We start from the raw sequence: 5285 nt of genomic DNA on the forward strand, positions 1-5285 counted from the left end.
GACTTTTGACACCTGAATGGTAGTTGGTTGCTACTTGCCCCGTGACTCGCGCTGAACAATAATTTAACGGTTGAGGTGCAATAGACCCTCTTACGATGTGACGTGTCCGTTGTCAAACCACGCAAATACGCAATGGAAAAGAAGCTTGGGGCGTTAAAAGCGAATTTATTACCCGGTTTATAAAAAGGGGGTGGTGCCATTATCAAAGTCCATCGTGCGGACATCAATAGTACAAATCCCTTCACGCATGGCACTCCAGGGAAAGTTTTGTCATTTTAAGGATAAAAAACATGCAAAGATTGCTCACGTTGGAAAATGGCATTCGGTTATAACCGAACCGATTTTGCGAGAAAATATCCGAACCGAAAAATTTCGATTATCTAAAAAAGGTAACCGAAACCGTAACTGAAATATACACTAACCGAACCGAACCGAAACCGAAACAAGAATTTGGTTGTTCGGTTACTTCGGTTATAACCGAAATGCATTTCGCCATTGAATCTGTAAAATCAATTAAATCTGTAAAAAAGAAGAAGAAGAGGAGAGCTGCAGAAGGGGGAGAGGGTTTTTGGAGTCCTACCGGTAGCCGGAGAAGAGGAGGAGGAGGAGATGCCACCGGAGAAGGAGGAGGAGGAGATCCCACTGCCCGCCGGAGAAGGAGGAGGAGGAGCACGGAACTCAGAAGCGTTGTTTCTCTTCTCAAACTCAAGTGCAAAAATAAAAATGGAAAACCTAAAAACCCTAGAAAGCAAATGCCCAAAGAAAACTAGAAAAGCTGAAAAGAGGTGTTTTGAGTCTTTTGACTGTTTGTTTATCAAAATTACTAGAAAACCCCTTTAAGTCTTTAAGTTTCCACCCTTAATACTTTGTCTTTTCCTGGGAATGATGTTTCTCTCCCCTTTTCCTGGAAATTGACAAGCCCATGGTTTTAATGAAAACCAGCCCAACCATATTTTGATGATAGCACCCCTCACTTTATTAAAAAGTACGGTATGGTCCGCACCATAGGATGATCCAAACCGTTCATTAGATGGGCCACATCTTAAATAGCTTGTGCCCCAAAAATCATTTCCATAGATTGATCCTAACCATCTGATCTATAGAGGGATTGAATATTAGAGGGTTGATCCTAACCCTCTATAGATCGGAGGGTTTGGATCAACCTATGGAAATCATTTTTGGGGCGCAACCTATTTAGGCTGTGGCCCATCTAATGGACGGTTTGGATCATCCTATGGTGCAGGCCTTGATGTACTTTTTAATAAAGTGAGGAGTGATCATCAAAATATGGTAGTGCTGATTACATTTCCCTTTAATAATTGCAGAAACCCAGCTTGTCTTTTCTTTTGTAATTGGCTGATGTTGGATCAAATATCAAGGGTGGAACCTGCATGGGCTTAACCGATGCACGTGGTTTATGGGTGATTGAGTGCATCCATATGAATTAGTCCTGCCCTAAGTGGAGTAGGGATTGGATACCCAATGTCATAATATATATACATGGAGGAAAATGATTGTGAGCTTGAAGCTCATATAGCTTATATGAGCTTGAGGGCCCAAACACATGTGGGCCCACATTGTTAGGATGATCCAAAACATTCATTTGAAAGACCCTTACATAGATAGGGTGTGTACAAAAAATCAGCTCCATAGGATCATCCTAACCCATCCAAAAGTGGAGGGCAAAATGGACAGACACCGTTTGCCACAAATCTGCCCATTTTTGCCCTCCGCTTTTGGAGGGGTTAGGATGATCCAATGGAGCTAATTTTTGGTACACACCCTATCTATGATGGGGCCTTGCAAATGAATGGTTTGGATCACCACAAAAATGTGGGACCCATGTGTTTTGGCCCTCAAGCTCATATAAGTTATATGAGCTTCAAGCTCACAATCATTTTCCTCATATATATACTAGTAAAAAACCCGTGCGATGCACGGGCCAACAAAGAACGGTACGGACCACGTGATAGGTTGATCCAAACCGTCCATGTGATGGAACACAACATAAATAGGTTGTACCCCAAAAATCATTTCCATAGGCCGATCCTAGCCCTCCAATCTATAGATGTTTCCATAATTCCTCTTATCTTAAATCGGATGGTCAAGATCGCCCTATAGTTTTTTAATTAAAAAACCATAAAGAAGGGGGGTAAGATCGAAATTATACGGCTCTAATGGGTGCCTTTGTTAAAAGCATAAAGGAGGGGTAGGATTGAAATTATATGATCTAATGGGTGCCTTTGTTAAAAGCATAAAGGAGGGGAGGTAGGATTGCAATTATATGAGTTGAATCGGGGCATTTGTTCAAAAAAGTCAAAAAATGTGAGGTGTAATTCTCACGGATTTTTCAAAAAAATCGAAAAAACTCTCTTTTTTCATCCCGGCTTATTGTATATATATATGAGGAAAGTGTTGGTGAGCTTAAGCTCACCAAACTTATGGTGAGCTTAAGCGCCCAATGACATTGGGGCCTACTTTGTTAGGATGATCCAAAGCATTTATTTGAAAGGCCCTTACATAGATGGGGTGTGTACTAAAAATCAGCTCAATAGGATCATCCTAACCCATCCATTTGTGGACGTCAAAATGGACATACATTATTTGTCCACAAATCTGCCCATTTTTGTCCTCTACAAATGGAGGGGTTAGGATGATCCTATGGAGCTGATTTTTGGTACACACCCTATCTATGATAGAGCCTTGCAAATGAATGGTTTGGATCACCACAGAAAATGTGGTACCCATGTGATTGGGGCTCTTAAGCTCACCATAAGTTTGGTGAGCTACACCACCGGCTTAAAATACAATGGGCCCACATTGTTTTGGTGATCCAAAGAATTCATTTGATTGGCCCTCACATAGATAGTCCACCAAAAATCAGCTCCATAGGATCATCCCAACCCTACGATTTGTGGAGGCAAAAATGAACGTGTAAAAACCTTCACAAATTTGTCCATTTTTGCCTCCACAGTTTGAAGGGTTGGGATGATCCTATGGAGCTAATTTTTGGTGGACACCCTATCTCTGTGAGGGCCAATCAAATGACTGGTTTGGATCACCAAAACAATGTGGCTCCATTGTATTTTAAGCCGGCGGTCTAGCTAAGTTAGCTACATCGGCGGTGTAGCTTCACTTTCCTCATATATATATGAGGAAAATGATTGTGAGGTTGAGCGCATGGAGGCTTCGTGCGGTTGAAGAGAGAGGGTGATTCCTATTGGTTGTGGTAGTGGGCCCAGCCTGGAAAAAGCCAAGACAAAACATGGGTTATCGAGGGTGCGTCACGCACGCTACCCTCGACAGAAAATCCCTTTCTCTTTCTCACGACACAACAGACGCAAGGAGAAGGGTTTCTCCGCCCAAATCTCCGTTCATCTCCGCCGGCCCTCTGCAAAACGACGCTCCAGCCCTCTGCAAAACGACGCTCCCCTCCGGCCCTCTGCAAAGCCGCCTCCTAAGGTTAGTTTCTTCTAACTTTTCTCTTTTTTTCTCTTTTTTTTGCTGAAAATCAGAAGGAAATCATGTATGGAGAGGGTTTGGTATTTTTTTTTCCGCATTGTAAGAGGGTTTCTTCTGGTTTTGAGTAGTGTTCCATCTGCATTTTTTTTCTCAGTTGAAGAGGGTTTTGAGGAGGGTTTCATTACTCTGAACGAAAAAAGAGGGTTTCTGCACGAAGCTTTCGGCCTCTTCCACCATCCGCCAACATCCACGATCCGATGAAAAATCTCCACCACTAAAATTTGTCTGTAAAGAAGAGGGTTCCACAGCAGCCGCCAACTTCCACGATCAAACAGAGAAGATGGCCTCTATTTTCTTGTCATAATCTTAAACAAACAGGTAAATGAAAAAAAAATCTATAACCAACCCACCTTTCATGGATTGGTGATGGTTTCTGTAGGCTTTAGATGGAAAGGCCTCAACATGCCCTTTTTGCACTTCACACGATTTGGCAAACATAGGCAATTTAAGGGTCCCAACTAGGGTCCCCTCTTCTGTTTGATGAAATGCCTCTGTTATCAGACAAGGTTTTTGAATTGTCTATTAAAAAAAAGAGCTTTCTGGCGTGTAGTTTGGGGGGAAATGCTTCTGCATTTTGGCTTAGTAGGCTGTTTGATGTAATTGGAGTTATGCAACTAGGGTCCCAACTAGGCTCCCCTCTTCTGTTTGATGTAATTGGAGTTATGCAATTTATGGCTTAGTAGGCTGTTTCCCGAGAAAAAAATTGATTATTAGGAGCAGTCCTTTTTCTTTCTTTTTCCTGTTATGGATTTTAATTTTATGGGGTTTGTAAGGTTCTGTGTTTGAGAACTAATATGACATTGTTGAGCTTGTGTTTCAGAATGGCTCCCTAATGATTATATGCCCTTTTAGATCTATATGATTCGACTGAGAGTTGGCTTCTAACCCTGTTCCAATTGCCATGTATCATTTTTACCAACATCACATGAGCAGCAAAATGCCGATAACCAAGATGGAAATGAGTAAGATTTAGAAGTTAGACACTTGCTTTGTAGATGAAGGTGCCATTTCTCTCCGCCCATTGTCACTATTTTTAGAAGCTGAAGAAAAAAAGAACATAAGCCAAAACTCAAGGAAAAAATCATTTAGAAGAAAGTTTAAAGCATGAGTCCTTGGATTATGGGTGTTTTTCTCACCGCCCATTGTCATTTAAAAAAGTTTACATCATTTACAATAAAGTTTAAATCATCATTTAAAAAAATCATTTAGAAGGTGCCATTTCTCACTGCCCATTGTCACTAACTTGGTGTTTTTTGTTTTTGCAGACCCACTATCGATCCTTCATTTGATGCGATCAATACCGGTTGTACTTGCTTTTGCTGCCTGTTAGGCTTCATTCTGATTATGGCAGCTGTGATTCGTTGGTTTTTGAAGCTGTAATATCGGATGGTAGGCATTGCTAGGATGTTATTTTGCATCTTGACATCACTATGTAGTATTTGTGATGTGTGGTATTTTAGAAACAAACTATTTTAATTGTTATTGGCTATAGAAGACGGGGATATGTAATGTTCTTTTGATAGAACTTGTGCTGCCTTTTCAATTGTTATTGTCAATATGCTATGTACCAAGTAATTATGAGCGTGGCCTTGCTCTCAGATCATTGACACTGAATGCATAGTCTATATGATGTTTAGAATTTGCAAGTAGCAGTGTCATATGAGATCTTTATGTTTAGATTTTATAGAGCTCTCTTTAGTAATTTTCACGGACTCCCATTCTGGCTATTTTCTGCACTCTGAAACATTGTAATGAATCTCAAT

General features: G+C 40.9%; 1 long non-coding RNA gene across 4 annotated transcripts; it reads left to right on the forward strand.

Moving 5' to 3' along the window:
* The first annotated feature begins 3194 nt into the window (after positions 1 to 3194).
* Positions 3195 to 5047, forward strand: LOC143851658 (uncharacterized). Of its 4 annotated transcripts, none has more exons than XR_013236442.1 (4): positions 3195 to 3462; positions 3617 to 3840; positions 4343 to 4523; positions 4788 to 5047. It is a non-coding gene; the product is annotated as an uncharacterized LOC143851658 (long non-coding RNA). The 4 variants fall into 4 exon arrangements; XR_013236443.1 differs by having other exon boundaries at positions 4343 to 4484; XR_013236441.1 differs by lacking the exon at positions 4343 to 4523.
* The last annotated feature ends 238 nt before the right edge of the window (positions 5048 to 5285 follow it).

This window comes from Tasmannia lanceolata, unplaced genomic scaffold, assembly GCF_043159265.1.
Source record: "Tasmannia lanceolata isolate RefF3 unplaced genomic scaffold, GAP_Taslan_0.1 ptg000018l, whole genome shotgun sequence".
NCBI classification, from domain to species: Eukaryota; Viridiplantae; Streptophyta; class Magnoliopsida; order Canellales; family Winteraceae; genus Tasmannia; species Tasmannia lanceolata.